Source organism: Coloeus monedula (genome assembly GCF_965178545.1).
Source record: "Coloeus monedula genome assembly, chromosome: 37".
Taxonomy (NCBI): Eukaryota; Metazoa; Chordata; class Aves; order Passeriformes; family Corvidae; genus Coloeus; species Coloeus monedula.
The window spans coordinates 454,699-475,499 of record NC_138817.1 but is presented as its reverse complement, the minus strand read 5'-3'; positions in this window follow the sequence as shown (position 1 = coordinate 475,499).

Sequence of the window (20,801 nt, the reverse complement as noted above, 5' to 3'; positions counted from 1 at the left end):
CAGCCTGAGGGCTCACCTCTGCTGATGGGCCATCATGGACTGAATGGCCCCAGCACAATGGGCAGCTGCAAGGACTGAGACCATCAAGGCTCCCAAAATATCCCATGACTCCCAGGATGACATCATTCCATTGTGAAACTGCCCGCCCTGGGGGAGGGGCTGAGCACTCCCACCTGAACCTGAGCATATAAAATCAGAGTTTGGGGCCTTCTGGCAACACTCAACAGATCCAGGGCAGGAGCAGAACTCCAACAGGACGGTGACCACCGCTGTTGACAAGACTGCACCCATCACTTGGACAGGACCGTGTCCACCACTCCGACCAACAGGTTTTGTTTTCTTTCCTTTTGCTTTGCATGCAGCGGGACCAGGTGGTGCTCAGCACAGGAACTAACCACCACCGTTCTGCTCTTGTCCCAGGGTGCCTGGTTATACTCAGCCTTTGTGGGTTACAGCTGTGTCATGGTATTTCTTGTCATCTCTTTGGTGAATTGTAACTCCCACCTTAATCTCTCTTGGGGCAGATCAGTGGGGTTCATTTCTCATGCCAGGTAAAACCAGAATGGTGTTTGAGAGGATTGTACAGTCATGATACGCCCGGTGACTTCTAGAGAAGGACTTGGGCAGGAGGAATCCATAAGCCAACACACTCACACCTTGTTTTTTCCCTCCACACCAGGATTTCCCACTTCCAAACCTTGGCCAGATGGAGGACAAAGCTGTGAGGAAGAGGAAGATTCCCTGGGACCGCCAGGCAGGTGAGGAGGAAGTCCCTGCCCCTTTCCCCCTCTCTCCTGCTCCATCTCCCAGCCCAGCATCTCCCTGGCTGCAGGACAACCCCGCTGCCGACACTGTCCTGCCGGGGACAGACTGGGGGGATCTCCTTGCCTTTCCCTGTGGCACACAGGCAAATCCCATCCTCTCCTTGTCCTTCCTCCCCCAGACAAGGAGCTGAGCACGGAGCCCAGGGAGGACAAATCCCCGCGGCAGAACCTGGTGGAAGAGGCCATTTTGAGCAGCTCCATGGCGCAGGAATCCAACGGGGAGGAAAACCGCCAGAGATCCCACAGGAGGAGGGGCTGCAAACGCAGCCCAGGGAGCTGTGAGGAGGAAAGACCCACCCTGTGCCGGGAAGGTGGCCGGAGATCCAGCCAGAGCTCAAACCTGGTGGTCCACGAGCAGCGTCACACTAGGGAGAAACGCTACAAGTGCTTGGAATGTGGGAAGAGCTTCAGCCAGAGCACAGACCTGATCCGCCACCGGATGATCCACGCCGGGGAACGGCCCTATGTGTGTGGGGAATGTGGGAAGAGCTTCAACCACCCCTCCAACATGATCCGCCACCGCCAGGTCCACACTAGGAAACGGCTCTACGAGATTGGGGAGTGTGGGAAGAGGTTTCAGACCAGCTCCAGTCTCCTCCGGCACCAGCAGATTCTCACAGATGAGAGGCCCTTCCGCTGCCCCGACTGCGGGAAGGGCTTCAGATACAACTGCGACCTCACCAAGCACAAACGAATCCACACCGGGGAGAGGCCCTATGAGTGTCCCGAGTGTGGGAAGAGGTTTCAGACCAGCTCCAGTCTTTTCCGGCACCAGCAGATTCACACAGATGAGAGGCCCTTCCGCTGCCCCGACTGCGGGGAGGGCTTCAGGTACAAGTACCACCTCACCAGGCACAAACGAATCCACACCGGGGAGAGGCCCTACGAGTGTCCCGAGTGCGGGAACAGCTTCTCCAGGAGCTCTCACTTGACCAGACACCAACAGAGCCACCAGTAAGGGAAGCGCTGCGAGTGCGCCAAGTGCAGGAAGAGCTTCGTGCACTGCTCCAACTTCATCTCACAGCAGAGGATCCATGTGGGGTGATGCACAGTGACCCCCGTTGGGCAGAGACCTGGTGACCCCTGTTCCAGATGATCCCCATGGTTGCGGGGAATGTTTGAGAGATTTATTTCACTTCTCATTCTCGTGCTCTGATTTCATTGCTAATAAATGCAATCCCTGTCCCCAGACTGGGTCTGTGTTTCCATGCTGGTGATTGGGGCAGGAGTTCTCCTGGTCCTTATCTCAGCTCCTGGGCCTTTCCTCAGCCAATTAAAGAAGTCACTAAACAATTTTTAGCCACTCTGAGCGTTTCTTGCTGATGACTGCCCAGGTGCCAGGCAGATCTGCCGCACCCAGAGCTCCCCCCCTGGGGCCCCCCTCACCCCCAGTGCCCCCCGGGAGCAGAATTAAGGGAGAGGGGAGGTTTCAGCATCTGCCCAGAGCTGGGGATAGGGCAGCTGGGGCCATACTGGTGGCACTGGTGGTGCTGGGAGGCCCCCTGGCCACAGGCATGGAGCTCTCAGGTGAGCCGAGGGGGTGGGAAGAGGAGTCCGAGTATGGTGGGAAAGGTGGGGAGAGGAGGGAAAAGGGGTGTGTGGGACCCATAAAATGAGTTGGAGGGGGAGTGGGACCCCCTAAAGCAAGAATGGGAAGGGGGCTGAGAACTGGGGAATGATGGGAGAGGTGTGGGAAAGCTTCGAAATTGGGGAATGGGAAGGGTGGGATCCCAAAACTGAGCAGGGGTGGCCTGGGGATTGGGAGGATTGTGTGAAAAGGGTTAGGAAATAGGCAAAAGGGGGTACTGCGACCCCCAGACTGATGGGGGCAGGGGCTGGCAGCTGGGGATTGATGGGAAAGGAGGGGAGAAAATGGAAAAAGGGTGGAAATGAGGGTGGGACTGTGGGAAGGAAGGTCCCATTTCGGCTGTGGAGCAAGGGGCAGTGGAGTGGGGATCCAGGGTGGCCCCCTGAGCTCTTGGCTTGCTGTCGGGTGCTGGGGGCTGCTGGGGGAGCACCCCCTGACCTGTATCCTGCTTACACAGGGCTCTTCCAGCACATGGTAAAGTCCGAGTGTCGCTTCATTAATGGTACCAAACAGGCGAGGTTGGTGGTGAGGTTCAGCTACAGCCTGGAGCAGCTCCTGCACTTGGGCAGCAAGGTGGGGCACTGCGTGGGGGACACACTGTATGGGGAGAAACAGGCCCGCTACTGGAACACTGTCCTGGGGTGATGTTATGAGGCTGCTTTATTCCTTAACCCTCCGCTCAGTGCCCAAGGACGCTGTGTCTTTAGGATGGACCTGGGGGTGGGGCCGGATCCACGGGACCCGGGTGCGGGTCGGTTCAACAGCTAGAGCCCAACGGCTCGGGGGCTCCAGGGTCTCAGCAGGGCCTGGGAGGGAGTGCGCCGGGAGCGCTGTGTGGCTCCTTGGGTTTTTGGTGTTCCAACTTGCTGGAAAAAGGTTCTGTTGGTTTTTTCTTGTTCTTTTTCCCTTCCCTCCCCTTGCCCCACTGCCTCCCTTCCCTTCCCTCCGGTCCAGGGAGCCTGCGAGTTGGCACTGGTGCGCCCACAGGGTGGCCCTGGCTGGTCTGAGCCCATGTGTCTGTTCCCTCTCTGGGAATTTGTTGTATTTTGGGGTTTTTTCCCCCTGTTCTACCCTGCTTTGTTTTTTTCTAATAAACAGTTTGGGGTTTATTTCCCACTTCCAGTTCTTGTGACCCACTTGTCTTACTGGTGGAGGAAAAGGGGAGGCCCTTTTCCCTTTGGAGGAGACACTCATTCCAGAGTGTTTCCTCCTGAGGTCTTGTCTCCAAAACCAAGACATAAATTTGGCGCCCAACTTAAGGGGCACGTGGAAGCGGAAAAAAAAAATTAAAATAATTTTGGTTTGAATCACTTTTGTATTGAGGTACAGCAGTAAGACTGTCCAGAGACTGAGAGCTTCAAGGGCCCCTTGTCATCCCTTGGTCGATACTTAGATCAAGTGACAGGGACCCCAAATGCCTCTCTTCAGTGCCATCCAGAATTGTACTATCACCTGCAGTGTCCCAGATTCGGACCATCCAACTTCATATCGTTTCATCAGGCCATTGGGTGGAATCCTTCCTCAGGGTACGAGGGCCCTCTATGGACAGGACTCGGTAATGATTTCAGGTTCCACTTCCTCTGCTGGCTGTGAAGGTCCTGGCTGCTCATCATCATCCACGGGGCAAATGGATTTGGCTTTGTGTTTCTTTCTCTGGACAGGGGCAATTGTTGTTGGTTTAGGCTCCCCATCTGCTTTAGCTGCAGCTGGAGTGATTGGGGCACCTGCTGGCTTATTCTCCTGCCCCTCTGGCTGTATCTTCTGCCCTACAGAATCCAGCAGTGTGCGGTAAGCGTTAGCCAGGACCCAGCACATGGCAATGAGCTTTTCCTTTTCATCAGTGTTGTTATTGCAGTTTTCCTTCAGATACTTCCCCACCTCAGCTGGATTCTGAATTCATTCAGGGGGGAAGTTTCAGGCTACTGGGTCAAAACAGTGCTTCAGGGTCAGGCCTGTGTCCTCCCATACCCCACAGCACTTGGGATTTTCTGCAACTGGGGCAGGTGTCTGGGCAACTCCTCTGGAGATCTCAGCCCTTTTTTTAGACAAGCTGGAGACCACATAGAGAAACCCTGCTAGATAACATAACAAGGAGGTGGCATCTTTGACATCCAGGGGAAACTGGACACTTTCAAAAGGTGACGTGCCAGATCTGAAGGGGAAGAAGGAGAGGAAGGGCTGGGAGTTATCATCCCCTGCTTTTCCCCTAACAAACTGGGTGTAATTGCTAATACATTCCAAAAGGAAACTACCAAGGCCAGAATGGGAAAACAACATGACATACACCTTCTCCATGGCTTCCATTACTTCAGCCAAACTTCGATGAATCACTACCACCAGGCATATTAAAATGGCAGTGCTGATTCTTCAACCTGACTTATAAAAGTGTAAGCCAGGGACCCGACTGGCCATAGCTGTGGACGTGTACTTACGGCTAGCTTCCACAGAAAAATTATTAAATCAAGCAGCATGGTCTTACTGCTGTACCTCAATACAAAAGTGTCTTGGGGTGACCTTATGATGTGTATCCCATATCACTGCCTATGCCCAGAAATTAATTATTGGCCTTTCTATGCCTCTGAACTGAGCCTGAGAGGGGGAAGAAAATAACTGAGCAAAACTTTCTCAAAGCAGTTTGAAACTTGTTCAAAGTCACATAAAGATAGCAGGTTTTTTTTCCCAGCTGGGGCAGTGGGGGGGGAGCGAGGAAGCACCCGGCTTGCAGCTTTTCCAGTCAGTTTTTGGCCAGTTTTTTTTCCGGTTCTTCTTGTTCTCCGGAGAGAGACTGAGAGTCGAACTTTTCCTTCTCTGGAATTTCGGATTTTCTCCCTTTTCTACTGGACTGCTTGATTGCTGTAACATCAGAGCACATCGGGAGGACTTTCCACCGGGCACAGAGGGCCTGGCCCTAGCCAAGCCCCAGCTCCGAGGAGACCAAAGGGAGGACTCGAACACTTTCCCAGGTTTTTCCTCTACAGCGAAAGATTTTACCATTTAACATTATTTTCCTTTCCCGTGTGTTTGTTAAATAAATAGTTTTATTTTCTTCACTTTCCTTCGAGGAAATTTTTTTTTTTTTCCCAAACCTGGTGGGGGGAGGGGTGGTTGTGCCTTCTCTCAGAATATATATATATTTCTAAATTTGGCCAAACCGGAACAAATTTAGTGGCGCCCAACTGTGTGGCTTGAAGGAAAGTGAAAAAAAAACCTGTGCTAATTACATTTTGGTTTGAATTTACTTATTCTGTGTTGGAGTAAAGTAATCACCATGTTGGTTGAGTTCATAATGTCTCTCTGTCTTGATGTACTCATGTCTTTTTGGTCCTTAGGCTTCATTGAGGTACTGATTTTTTTTTGGTCCCTAGGGTTGTTTGCCTATCCACAACTTGCTCCAATTTTGTCCCTGATATGTAAATTTTACAGAGCAGGGAGACGAATCAGGATTTCTATCTTCTTGTGCTCAGTGATAATGATTTATAAGAAGTTGACAGAGGTACAGGCAGCTGTTCGAGGTGTGTATGATAAGTGGTTTCTCCGTCCTAACCCCAGTCCTAGCTTCAGTAGCCTGTTTTGGGAATTTATTAGTAATTGCACCCAGATTGTTAGAGGAGGAGGAGATGGGGTTTCCCTTCCCTTTAAATTTGATAGGTCATCTTTTGAGAATGTTCAGTTTCCCCTGGATGTTAAAGAGACCACCCTCCTGGTATTTAATCTGGTAAGCTTCCTCTATGTGCTCTGTATGTCTCGCAGCTTGTCTAGAATAAGAGCTCAGATTTCCAGGGTGACTGATGAGACACCTGACCCAGAGGTGGAACATCCTGAGTGGTGTGGGGAATGGGAGGATATAGGCCAAATCTTGAAAAAATTCTCTGACCCAATAGTTTGCAAGTTTCCCCCTGGACAAGTTCAGAAACCAGCTGAGGTGGCAAAATATCTGAAAGAGAAATACAATGACAATTCCAATGAGAACAAGCTCCTTGCAATATGTTGGGCTTTGGCATATGCCTATCGCACATTGCAGCAGGTAATGGTAGAGAGGCAGGAAGATCAGTCAGCAAAGCCTGCAGATACCCCAGTCACTCAGGCTGCAGATAAACCAGACAGCAAGCCCAAACCAGACGGAGATTCTAAGCCACTGACAGTGGCTCCTGTCACAAGGAAAAAGCACACAACCAAAACTGATCGCCCAGTGAAAGATGATGATGATGCAGTGTTGGGTGGAGTCGCGGGAGACAAGCACTCAAGGCATGATGTTCAGCAAGTCTCGATTTATTTTTCAAAACTACACTTACTTATAGTACCTTTAATTAGCTCATACATATTGCAAAAGTTGAGCTCCTCATTGGTGGGAGCTATTCCGTGGGATCTGCAAACACGGTGGTCTTATCTTTCTCTTCCATATGGTTTCTGTCTTCTTTCTTATCTGAATGCACATTCTGTTATCTATGCAACTTCTTGCTCAAGGACTCAGTGTCTGCATCTTTTCTAAGCCTCCTGTGTTATCATGACCTTTGCTCTTTAGCCATTCTTCAGAAAGACTCTCAACAATGCAGGGGAAGGGACCTCAAAAGATGCAGGGGAAGGAACCTCAAAACCACCAACGGACTCAGGCACAGAAACCATTACTGAGTCCATGTCCATAAAGGACCTTCACAGCCTAAGAAAGGATTACACCCGACGGTCTGATGAATCCATAATAAGTTGGATGGTCCGTATTTGGGATGCGGCAGGTAATGATGTGATGCTGGATGGTGCTGAAGTGAGGCATTTGGGATCCCTGTCACATGATCCAGTGATCGACCAAGTGATGAAAAGGGGGGCTGACTCTACCAGTCTTTGGAGGCGGGTTTTGACAGGCATGGCTGAAAGATACATGTGCGGAGATGATCTCTACATGCAGCAAACCCCATGGAAGACCATAGAACAAGGGATCCAGCGCCTGAGAGAACTAGGGGTGGTAGAGGTTATCTTCACAAATGACCCAGGATTGAGAAGTCCAGACCGGGCCAGAGTTATTCCATACATGTGGCGAAAACTCATACATCTTGGGCCACCAGAATACGCTTCTGCTTTAGCAATAATGAAACCGGACTATGGTGCAAATGAGACTGTGCAGGATATGGCAGTGAAGCTCCGAGCATATGCAGACTCTGTGCATGGCCCAACACATGCAAGAATCGCAGCTGTGGAAACACGTATGCAGAAAATGGAAGATAAGATGGAAAGGAATCACCAGGAGATTAAAGAGTGCCTTCTCCGTGGACGTTCCCCAGAGAGAAGGTACATCCCACGAAGTGAGCTGTGGAATTTCCTGTGTGACAGTGGGGAAAACATGAGGAAGTGGGGTGGACAACCCACTTCTGCTCTGGCAGCACGAGTGAGTGAATTGAAGGAGCGCAAGTCTCAGAAAGGAGGATCTACCAAAAAGGAAGTAGCTCCAGTTGCATGTAGCCAAACTGCCGGAAATGATGGAAAAGACGATGGCATGTCCAATTCCCATGAAGGAACCTCTAAGATACAGGCCCAGGGAAAGAAGGATAACCAGGCATAGAGGGGCCCTGCCTCTAGCCAGGTAGAGGTCAGGGAAAACCGTGTTTTTTGGACTGTGTGGATTCGTTGGCCTGGTACATCAGAACCACAAAAATATGATGCCTTGGTTGACACTGGTGCGCAGTGTACAATAATTCCATCGCAGCTTGTGGGGGTAGAATCTGTTTCTATTTCTGGTGTAACAGGTGGATCACAAAATTTGACCTTGGTGGAAGCTGAGGTGAGCCTGACTGGAAATGAGTGGAAGAGACATCTCATTGTGACTGGTCCAGAGGCCCCGTGCATTTTGGGCATAGACTTCCTCCGGAACGGGTATTTTAGAGACCCAAAGGGACTCAAGTGGGCTTTTGGAATAGCTGCTGTGGAGACAGAGGGCATTAAGCAATTGAACACTTTGCCTGGGCTATCAGAGAACCCATCTGCAGTCGGCCTTCTGAAGGTGGAAGAACAAAGAGTACCAATTGCCACCTCGACAGTGCATCGCCGACAGTACCGAACAACTCGAGATGCTGTGATTCCCATCCACAAGATGATCCGTGAGCTAGAGAGCCAAGGGGTGGTCAGCAAGACCCACTCACCCTTCAATAGTCCCATTTGGCCTGTGCGCAAATCTGAAGGAGAATGGAGATTGACTGTGGACTATCGTGCCTTGAATGAAGTGACTCCACCATTGAGCGCTGCTGTGCCGGACATGTTGGAGCTCCAGTACGAGTTGGAGTCCAAAGCAGCGAAGTGGTACGCCACTATTGACATTGCTAATGCATTTTTCTCCATTCCTTTGGCAGCAGAGTGCAGGCCTCAGTTTGCTTTCACCTGGAGGGGTGTGCAGTACACCTGGAACCGACTGCCCCAAGGGTGGAAGCATAGCCCCACCATCTGCCATGGACTAATCCAGACTGCACTAGAAAAGGGTGAGGCCCCAGAACATTTGCAGTACATTGATGACATCATTGTGTGGGGGAACACTGCATCAGAAGTGTTTGAGAAAGGAGAGGAAGTTATCCGGATTCTCCTGGAAGCTGGTTTTGCCATCAAGAAGAGCAAAGTCAAGGGACCTGCTCAAGAGATCCAGTTCCTGGGAGTAAAGTGGCAAGATGGACGGCGTCAGATTCCCACTGAGGTCATCAATAAGATCACAGCGATGTCTCCACCAACCAACAAGAAGGAAACACAAGCTTTCCTAGGTGCTATAGGCTTTTGGAGGATGCATATTCCTGAGTACAGCCAGATTGTGAGTCCTCTTTACCTGGTTACCCGCAAGAAGAACGATTTCCATTGGGGCCCCGAACAGCAACAAGCTTTTGCCCAAATCAAGCAGGAAATCGCTCACGCCGTAGCCCTTGGCCCAGTCAGAACAGGACCAGAAGTGAAGAACGTGCTCTACTCTGCAGCCGGGAGCCATGGCCTGTCCTGGAGCCTTTGGCAGAAGGTGCCTGGTGAGACTCGAGGTCGACCACTGGGATTCTGGAGCCGAAGCTACAGAGGGTCTGAAGCCAACTACACCCCAACAGAGAAGGAAATCTTGGCAGCCTATGAAGGAGTCCAAGCTGCCTCAGAGGTAATCGGCACAGAGGCACAACTCCTCCTGGCACCCCGACTACCAGTGCTGGGATGGATGTTCAAAGCAGAGGTTCCCTCTACCCACCATGCCACCAATGCCACATGGAGCAAATGGATTGCTCTCATCACACAGCGCGCCCGAATCGGAAAACTGAATCGCCCTGGGATTTTGGAAATAATTACCAACTGGCCTGAAGGTGAAAACTTTGGTCTCGCTGATGAAGAACAAGTGACACGCGCTGAAGAAGCTCCACCGTACAACCAACTGCCATCAGAAGACACAGGCTACGCTCTTTTCACCGACGGTTCTTGTCGCATCGTAGGGATGAAACGAAAGTGGAAAGCAGCCGTATGGAGTCCCACACGACGGGTTGCAGAAGCTACTGAAGGAGAAGGTGGATCAAGCCAACTCGCTGAACTCAAAGCTGTTCAACTAGCCCTGGACATTGCTGAAAGGGAGAAGTGGCCAAAGCTCTACCTCTACACTGATTCATGGATGGTAGCCAATGCTCTGTGGGGATGGTTAGAAAAGTGGGAAAAAGCTAATTGGCAGCGTAGGGGAAAACCAATCTGGGCTGCTGCAGAGTGGAAAAACATCGCTGCCCGAGTAAGAAAGCTGGTTGTGAAAGTCCGCCATGTAGATGCCCATGTCCCCAAGAGTAGGGCTAATGAAGAACACCAAAACAACAAGCAGGTAGATCAAGCTGCAAAGATAGAAGTGTCACAGGTAGACTTGGACTGGAAACACAAGGGAGAGTTGTTCCTAGCTCGATGGGCCCATGATGCCTCAGGCCATCAGGGCAGAGATGCCACCTATAAGTGGGCACGAGACCGAGGGGTGGATCTAACCATGGACAGTATCTCCCAGGTTATCCATGATTGTGAGACATGCGCTGCGATCAAGCAGGCCAAGCGGGTGAAGCCCCTGTGGTATGGTGGGCGATGGTCCAAATACAAGTATGGGGAGGCCTGGCAGATTGATTACATCACACTGCCTCAAACCCACCAAGGCAAGCGCTGTGTGCTCACAATGGTAGAAACCACCACTGGATGGCTGGAGACCTACCCTGTGCCTCACACTACTGCCCAGAACACCATCCTGGGCCTTGAAAAGCAAGTCCTTTGGAGGCATGGCACCCCTGAGAGAATCGAGTCTGACAATGGGACTCATTTTAAGAATAGCCTTATTAACACCTGGGCTAGAGAACATGGCATTGAGTGGGTGTACCACATCCCTTACCATGCACCAGCTGCAGGCAAAGTGGAACGATGTAATGGGTTGTTGAAAACCACTTTGAAGGCACTGGGTGGGGGAACTTTCAAAAATTGGGAACAGAATCTAGCAAAGGCCACCTGGTTAGTTAACACCCGAGGTTCCACCAATAGAGCTGGTCCAGCCCAATCTGAATCCCTGCATACAACCGATGGAGATAAGGTCCCAGTAGTGCATGTCAGAGGTCTGTTAGGAAAACCTGTGTGGATAAATTCTGCCTCGAGTACAGACAAACCCGTCCGTGGGGTTGTCTTTGCTCAGGGACCTGGTTGCACATGGTGGGTAATGCAGAAAGATGGCACAACACATTGTGTACCACAGGGAGATCTGATTGTTGTGTGAAAACCACCTATAATGTGGAATGCCTGTGTACCCCTGCTTGCTGATTGTCACTGTCACTGTTCGTATATAGCTGTATATATATATATATTTACATATGTATTAATGTGTGTGTAGAATTAGAATATCTTCGTTTGGGCATTGAGCCAACAATATGGGATAAGGGGTGGAATGTCTTGGGGTGACCTTATGATGTGTATCCCATATCACTGCCTATGCCCAGAAATTAATTATTGGCCTTTCTATGCCTCTGAACTGAGCCTGAGAGGGGGAAGAAAATAACTGAGCAAAACTTTCTCAAAGCAGTTTGAAACTTGTTCAAGGTCACATAAAGATAGCAGGTTTTTCTTCCCAGCTGGGGCAGTGGGGGGGGAGCGAGGAAGCACCCGGCTTGCAGCTTTTCCAGTCAGTTTTTGGCCAGTTTTTTTTCCAGTTCTTCTTGTTCTCCGGAGAGAGACTGAGAGTCGAACTTTTCCTTCTCTGGAATTTCGGATTTTCTCCCTTTTCTACTGGACTGCTTGATTGCTGTAACATCAGAGCACATCGGGAGGACTTTCCACCGGGTACAGAGGGCCTGGCCCTGGCCAAGCCCCAGCTCCGAGGAGACCAAAGGGAGGACTCGAACACTTTCCCAGGTTTTTCCTCTACAGCGAAAGATTTTACCATTTAACATTATTTTCCTTTCCCGTGTGTTTGTTAAATAAATAGTTTTATTTTCTTCACTTTCCTTCGAGGAAATTTTTTTTTTTTCCCGAACCTGGTGGGGGGAGGGGTGGTTGTGCCTTCTCTCAGAATATATATATATTTCTAAATTTGGCCAAACCGGAACAAAAAGTGATTCAAACCAAAATGGTTTTGATTATTTTATCCACTTCCACGTGCCCCTTAAGTTGGGCGCCAAATTTATGTCTTGGTTTTGGAGACAAGACCTCAGGAGGAAACACTCTGGAATGAGTGTCTCCTCCAAAGGGAAAAGGGCCTCCCCTTTTCCTCCACCAGTAAGACAAGTGGGTCACAAGAACTGGAAGTGGGAAATAAACCTCAAACTGTTTATTAAAACCAAAGAAAGCAGGGTAGAACAGGGGGAAAAAACCCGAAATACAACAAATTCCCAGAGAGGGAACAGACACATGGGCTCAGACCAGCCAGGGCCACCCTGTGGGCGCACCAGTGCCAACTCGCAGGCTCCCTGGACCGGAGGGAAGGGAAGGGAGGCAGTGGGGCAAGGGGAGGGAAGGGAAAAAGAACAAGAAAAAACCAACAGAACCTTTTTCCAGCAAGTTGGAACACCAAAAACCCAAGGAGCCACACAGCGCTCCCGGCGCACTCCCTCCCAGGCCCTGCTGAGACCCTGGAGTCCCCGAGCCGTTGGGCTCTAGCTGTTGAACCGACCCGCACCCGGGTCCCGTGGATCCGGCCCCACCCCCAGGTCCATCCTAAAGACACAGCGTCCTTGGGCACTGAGCGGAGGGTTAAGGAATAAAGCAGCCTCATAACATCACCCCAGGACAGTGTTCCAGTAGCGGGCCTGTTTCTCCCCATACAGTGTGTCCCCCACGCAGTGCCCCACCTTGCTGTCCAAGTGCAGGAGCTGCTCCAGGCTGTAGCTGAACCTCACCACCAACCTCGCCTGTTTGGTACCATTAATGAAGCGACACTCGGACTTTACCATGTGCTGGAAGAGCCCTGTGTAAGCAGGACACAGGTCAGGGAGTGCCCCCCCAGCAGCCCCCAGCACCCGACAGCAAGCCAAGAGCTCAGGGGGCCACCCTGGATCCCCACTCCACTGCCCCTTGCTCCACAGCCGCAATGGGACCTTCCTTCCCACAGTCCCACCCTCATTTCCACCCTTTTTCCATTTTCTCTCCTCCTTTCCCATCAATCCCCATTTGCCAGCCCCTGCCCCCATCAGTTTGGGGGTCCCAGTCCCAACTTTGCCTATTTCCTAACCCTTTTCACACAATCCTCCCAATCCCCAGCCCCCCCTGCTCAGTTTTCAGATCCCACCCTTCCATTCCCCAATTTCGAAGCTTTCCCACACTTCTCCCATCATCCCCCCGTTCTCAGCCTCTTTCCCATTCTTGCTTTAGGGGGTCCCACTCCTCCTCCAACTCATTTTATGGGTCCCACACACCCATTTTCCCTCCTCTCCCCACCTTTCCCACCACACCCAGACTCATCTTCCCACCCCCTCGGCTCACCTGAGAGCTCCATGCCTGTGGCCAGGGGGCCTCCCAGCACCACCAGTATGGCTACCAGTACGGCTACCAGTATGGCCCCAGCTGCCCCATCCCCAGCTCTGGGCAGGTGCTGAAACCTCCCCTCTCCCTTAATTCTGCTCCCGGGGGGCACTGGGGGTGAGGGGGGCCCCAGGGGGGGAGCTCTGGGTGCAGCAGATCCACCTGGCACCTGGGCAATCATCAGCGAGAAAAGCTCAGAGTGGCTAAAAATTGTTTAGTGACTTCTTTGATTGGCTGAGGAAAGGCCCAGGAGCTGAGATAAGGACCAGGAGAACTCCTGCCCCAATCACCAGCATGGAAACACAGACCCAGTCTGGGGACAGGGATTGCATTTATTAGCAATGAAATCAGAGCACGAGAATGAGAAGTGAAATAAATCTCTCAAACATTCCCCACAACCATGGGGATCATCTGGAACAGGGGTCACCAGGTCTCTGCCCAACGGGGGTCACTGTGCATCACCCCACATGGATCCTCTGCTGCGAGATCAAGTTGGAGCAGTGCACGAAGTTGTTCCTGCACTTGGGGCACTTGCAGCGCTTCCCTTACTGGTGGCTCTGTTGGTGTCAGGTCAAGTGAGAGCTCCTGGAGAAGCTCTTCCCACACTCAGGACACTCATAGGGCCTCTCCCCGGTGTGGATTCGTTTGTGCTTGGTGAGGTCGCAGTTGTACCTGAAGCCTGTCCCGCAGTCGGGGCAGCGGAAGGGCCTCTCATCTGTGTGAATCCGCTGGTGCGGGAGGAGACTGGAGCTGGTCTGAAACCTCTTCCCACACTCGGGACACTCATAGGGCCTCTCCCCGGTGTGGATCATCTGGTGGCGAATCAGGTGGTAGCTCGTGCTGAAGCTCTTCCCACACTCCCCACACTCGGTCTGTTTCCTAGTGTGGATCATCTGGTGGCGAATCAGGTAGGCACTCGTACTGAAGCTCTTCCCACATTCCCCACACACATAGGGCCTCTCCCCTGTGTGGACCTGGCGGTGGCGGATCAGGTTGGAGCTTGTGCTGAAGCTCTTCCCACATTCCCCACACACATAGGGCCGTTCCCCGGTGTGGATCATCCGGTGGTGAATTAGGTCGGTGCTCTGGCTGAAGCTCTTCCCACATTCCAAGCACTTGTAGCATTTCTCCCTAGCGTGACACTGCTCGTGGACCACCAGGTTTGAGCTCTGGCTGGATCTCCGGCCACCTTCCCGGCACAGGGTGGGTCTTTCCTCCTCACAGCTCCCTGGGCTGCGTTTGCAGCCCCTCCTCCTGTGGGATCTCCGGCGGTTTTCCTCCCCATTGGATTCCTGCGCCATGGAGCTGCTCAAAATGGCCTCTTCCACCAGGTTCTGCCGCAGGGATTTGTCCTCCCTGGGCTCTGTCCTCAGCTCCTTGTCTGGGGGAGGAAGGACAAGGAGAGGATGGGATTTGCCTGTGTGCCACAGGGAAAGGCAAGGAGATCCCCCCAGTCCGTGCCCGGCAGGACAGCGTCGGCAGCGGGGTTGTCCTGCAGCCAGGGAGATGCTGGGCTGGGAGATGGAGCAGGAGAGAGGGGGAAAGGGGCAGGGACTTCCTCCTCACCTGCCTGGTGGTCCCAGGGAATCTTCCTCACAGCTTCGTCCTCCATCTGGCCAAGGTTTGGAAGTGGGAAATCCTGGTTTGGAGGGAAAAAACAAGGTGTGAGTGTATTGGCTTATGGATTCCTCCTGCCCAAGTCCTTCTCTAGAAGTCACCGGGCGTATCATGACTGTAAAATCCTCTCAAACACCATGCTGGTTTTACCTGGCATGAGAAATGTACCCCACTGATCTGCCCCAAGAGAGATTAAGGTGGGAGTTACAATTCACCAAAGAGATGACAAGAAATACCATGACACAGCTGTAACCCACAAAGGCTGAGTATAACCAGGCACCCTGGGACAAGAGCAGAACGGTGGTGGTTAGTTCCTGTGCTGAGCACCACCTGGTCCCGCTGCATGCAAAGCAAAAGGAAAGAAAACAAAACCTGTTGGTCGGAGTCGTGGACACAGTCCTGTCAAAGTGATGGGTGCAGTCTTGATGATAGCAGTGGTCACAGTCCTGTTGGAGTTCTGCTCCTGCCCTGGATCTGTTGAACGTTGCCAGAAGGCCCCAAACCCAGATTTTATATGCTCAGGTTCAGGTGGGAGTGCTCAGCCCCTCCCCCAGGGCGGGCAGTTTCACAATGGAATGATGTCATCCTGGGAGTCATGGGATATTTTGGGAGCCTTGATGGTCTCAGTCCTTGCAGCTGCCCATTGTGCTGGGGCCATTCAGTCCATGATGGCCCATCAGCAGAGGTGAGCCCTCAGGCTGGGTGGGACTGTGCTGCTGCTACCCCAGAGGGAGTTATCACAGCTGAGTCATTGGTGTGCAGAAAAAGAAACACTGCCCTGCCTCCCAGGGTTTGCCTCTCCTTCCTTATCTCATTTAACAGCCAGCTCCTCATAGCCTGAGGGGTCGGGGGTGCACTGGGCAGCTCCTGCAAACGACCCATCATGAACAGCTCATCAGAAATGAGATAAGGGGAGTGGAATGCACAGTTTGGTCCCACCCCCAGAGGGCTAAAGTGGCACCCTGCTCCTGTCAGCAGCACAGGCTGGCAGGGAGATGGCATTGTAAGGTCTTGCTCCACTTGGCTTTCAGCCCAGTAACCCACGGGCAGGGTTCCTTCCCACCCCAAACCTGCCGGGCTTCTGGCAGGGACTCGCTTCCCTTTCCTTCCTCCCTCTGCTTCCAGCTGGGAATGTGCTGGGAAATGTCCAGCAAAGCAGCCTTTGCTGTCTGCTCTGGGAGCCCACCCAGCTGCTGGACCTTGTCCCCTGGCCCTGCACGGCTCCCGTGGGAGGCTCGGCAGGACCAGCACCCTGCGAGCCTCGGGAATGCCCCTCTGGGATCCACGGCACACCCCCCAGGGATCTGGAATTCCAGTTCCCAGCAAGGAGATGTTCCTGCCCTTGAAGGCAAAGCTCTCAGGAAGGAGCCAGAAGCCAAGTGCTGCACGATCTTACAGTGACATTTCACTGCCAGCCTTCATCACCTCACCCATGCTTGTTTTAGCTGGTGGATTGGGAACAAAATCAGGGGAGGGCCTTTGGTGAGAGCTGCCCTGGGTCCAGAGAGACACTGAGAGACAAACAGAGCAGGCAAAGAAAGGCAGAAGAGGAAGGAGGACACAAATACAGCCAGCTGAGAAGGTGGCACTCTGGAAACCAGACCAGAACTGAATGAAAATAAACGTGACAGAAAGAAATAATGTGGAATTTTGATTTCCTATCAAAATACCATTTCCTGCCTTTCTCACAAACCTCCTCCTGCTGTCATTCAGCAGGGCTTTCACAAAGTGCTCTGCTCTGAGTGGATGTTCCAGACATCCACTGCAGACACAAGGAAACCCGGAATGGGCTCCTTCCTGCTCCTGGGGAGTTTGACATCCTCACCTGAGGAGATGAGGAGGCAGCAGAAGAAAAGGGCAGCTGGGGTTCACCCTTCCACAGGAATAAGAGGGGGAAAGTCTCTCGTCCTCTCTGTCGCTGCTCCCACAGGGATGTGAAGGCTGATCCCAGACCCCCAAGGGTCACATTCAGGGCTGCCTTCCCACAATGCTCGCCTGGAATGGAGGGGCAGCGTGGCAGCACCTGGATCTTGGACCACCCAGCTGCCCCCCAAGTGTGGAGGTGCCTGAGGAGGGCTGGGACGGTGCCAGGGACATCCTGCAGTGACACCTCAGCTGTCGCGCTCTGTGTGTGCTCAGTCCCAAACCTCACCCTGATCCTGATCTCAATCTCACACCACGTTTAGACAAACTCACAGTCCCGTGTTTAATCTCATCCCAGTCCCAGACTCATCTAGTCCCAGACCCAATCCCAACCCCAGCCCTAAAACCAATCCCACATTTAGCCTTAACCCCAATCCCAGCTGTAATCCAATCTCAGCCCTAACTCCAACCCCAGTGTTGCAGTGGGGATACTGCAACATGCATATATCGAACCAGGAGTCCCATGGAAAGGAAATATATATGGACAGACAGATTCTTGATAGCTGTTTCAGAGATGTTTATTTCTCCAGCCACATGGCCGGAGCTCTGCAGAGGAACTCTCCCAGTCACGGGACCAAGGGTCCTTCTGCCCGCGCAGGGGAACACAAACCAACCATTGGGGAACGAGGCTGAGCAGGGGCAGGGAAACCCCGTGCCTCCCGCCCAGGGCCCCTCTCCCAGGGCTACACGGCGGGGGAGAAGACCCCAACACCTCACGCGTTTTATTTTCATAAAAGGAGAATGAAAACAACTGGATAAACATAACAAGAACAGTTTCAAAACAAAACAAGCCACCCTCCTGAGTCTTTAAATGTCCAAACAGTTTCTGTGGAACATCTTAGGGCTGAGAGAAGGGAGACACAAATCTCCAGGCATGCTTTGTGGGGAAACTGAGGCAGGAGAGGGTTTAACTTCTTCCCTCCCCCTTTTCATCCCCCACTCGGCCTTGGAAAGGGATTTTTGGGGAAACAATTGGCAAAAGCATGGTTTTGTGGGGGAAACCATGGATGAAAAAACAGATTGGGAATCCACTGGGGGTAATAGGACATAGGGTAAAAGGGAAAGGTGGGATTAGGAAAGGGAGTCTGTTGGGGGGGGCTTACAATGGAGATATTGTCTAACATGACTACGATTTTTTGCGTATATACTGCCTTTTACAGGAACACCATCAGGCCCAGTGACCTGCGATGCTTGGAACCCTTTTCTACCTTGTAGAATTTTGAATTCCACCACCTCTCCATCCCCCAATCTTGGGATGCATTTTCCAGGCTTATTCTTTTTAATAGCAGTTCTATGCACGAATATGTCTTGCTGGTTGTCACACCTTGTTATAAAACCATAATTTTGCTTAACATTATACCATTTTACTATCCCTAAGATCTTATCTACTATGATTTTTTCCTTTTTCCGAGTGGCTGCTGTTTTCTGTCTCGCTGCGTCTTTGCTCTCTCTTTCGGTCGCTCCCGTGTTGGAATTGTCGGAGCTGCTGGGGCCTGCGCGCTCTTCCCGGGGTCGCGTTCGGGGCTGCGCGGGCCGGGCCGGGCCGCGCCGCTCAGTTCTCCGTGCGTCGCCTCCTCTGGTCGCAGCTTCGCTGCCGATGCCTGGCGCTGTACCCACGTCTCGGCCGGGCCCCCGAGCGACGACCCCCCCGTGCCCTGCTCCAGCGCGCGTTTTGGCTGGGTGCGGCTCCACTCCACCGGCACCGCCGCCAGCTGCCACCCGCACGCCGCCCCTCTCGGTCGGACGTTCCCAGGGCTCGCTCCACCACGCGCTGCGTGGGGCCGGGCGGGCACCGCCGGGTCCTGCTGCTCCTGCCACGCCTCACTCCGCTGCTGACACTGTGGCTCGCTTGGCTCCGCCCGCACGCGGGAACTGCCTCGCTGCTGCTCGCAGAGCGCTCGGTGCACGTGGCCTGGGTCGCACGGTCCCTGCGCCAGGCTTCCCTTTGCCAAGACTCAGCTGACATTGCTCAATAGTCTCGGTAATTAAATAATATTCACGAAAATATTCTTCCATCGGCATATATTTTGACTCCAATATTAACTATGTCCAAACGGTTTTCCAAAAGCCCTTGGTAAGAATTAAATCCCAAGAAACATAGAAAAAGTTTTTAAACAACCATGCCAGGAAGTGTTTCAGTTCTTTTTGAGCTTGAATCAAGCTAAAATTTACAAATCGTTGTTCAAGAATCATTTTAACTTTAAGATAAATGTCCATATGCGGCTCTGAGAGCCAAGAGTCTTCCCACGGTTCCTCCATAGTTTAGATATGGAATAGCAAAGCAAAACCAAGAAGAGGAATCCAAAGTTTCCAGGGTTTACTCACACAAATCAGTCGCTTAGGGATCGGGGATCGTTCTGCTCACAATTCCTCACCATTTGTTGCAGTGGGGATACTGCAACATGCATATATCGAACCAGGAGTCCCATGGAAAGGAAATATATATGGACAGACAGATTCTTGATAGCTGTTTCAGAGATGTTTATTTCTCCAGCCGCATGGCTGGAGCTCTGCAGAGGAACTCTCCCAGTCACGGGACCAAGGGTCCTTCTGCCCGCGCAGGGGAACACAAACCAACCAATGGGGAACGAGGCTGAGCAGGGGCAGGGAAACCCCGTGCCTCCCGCCCAGGGCCCCTCTCCCAGGGCTACACAGCGGGGGAGGAGACCCCCAACACCCCAACCCCAATCCCAGCCCCTTCCTTAACCCTCAGCCCCAAACCAAATCCCACGTTTAGCCCCAGCTGCAATCCCGGCTGCAATTCCAGCCCCTGCCCCAGCCTCCAGCGTTATCCCAAGTCCCTTGTCCAGCCCTAACTCCAAACCCAGCCCCAATTCCAACTCTAACCCCAACCCCAGTGCCAAATTTAGCCTTAACTCCACCCTCAACACCAGCCCCAGTCCACACTCCAGTCCCACATTTAGCTCTGTGACCGCCTCCGAGATCCACACGTAAGAATAGACAAAGCCCAGGCAGAGCCCTCTCTCCTTTCCAGTGCTGGGACATTAACTCTTTTAGTGCTGTGAAGAGCTGAAAACCTGAGGGAAAAGAAAGAGGAGATGCTTAATGCTGAAATTCTGTTGGAAAGCTATGATGTATCAGAGTACCCGTTGTAATTTCATGAAGGCATGGGGGGTGGAGCATTCAACTTGTGCTTGACAGCAAAAGCACCTGCGCTGAGATAGGCAGATGCTGAAGCAGCTGTAATTTCATGAGAAGTTTGAATAGGGAGAGATGGAAGCGATGAGGACTTTTGCTCCAAATGGAAAAGGAGAAGACCTCAGTTCCTAGAGATGCTCCCAGAGATAGTCCTAGAGATGAAGATGAGGAAGACCCTTTGCTCCCAGGTGTACTAGTTTGAAAACAAACCAGTGGGAGGCACCAAGTCAGAATAACAATTTAATGGAAATTAAAGAAAAGGAAAAAAAAAAGTAAAAGAAAACACTGTCAAACTGACAAGAGTCAAGGTACAACCTGACACCCTGTTAGGCAGGGTGGTGGTAGCAGTCTGGTAGAATGGTGGCTGCAGTCCTCTGAAGCAGTGATCCTGTAGTAAAAGAGTCTGCTCTTCCTCAGACACTCCAATGGTGGCTGTGTAGCTCCTGTCCTCTGGAAATCCAGTGGGAAGGGCTGTCTCTGGTGGTCAGAGCCCCAGATTACATCCACGATGGGATGCTTGCTTCCTCCCTGTGGGTGGAGCATCTCACAATGGGGAAATGAGTCATGAAGCAAAGTGTTGATTAGGCTCATTAACAGAAGATAGTCCGGAGGGAGTTATCTCTGAGTCAGGCGGCAGGACAATGATGGGCACTTAACAGCAAGATAGTCTGGGGGGAGGAGGCAAGGAAACACTGCCCCACCTGGTTTCAACAGCTCCTGAGGATGGT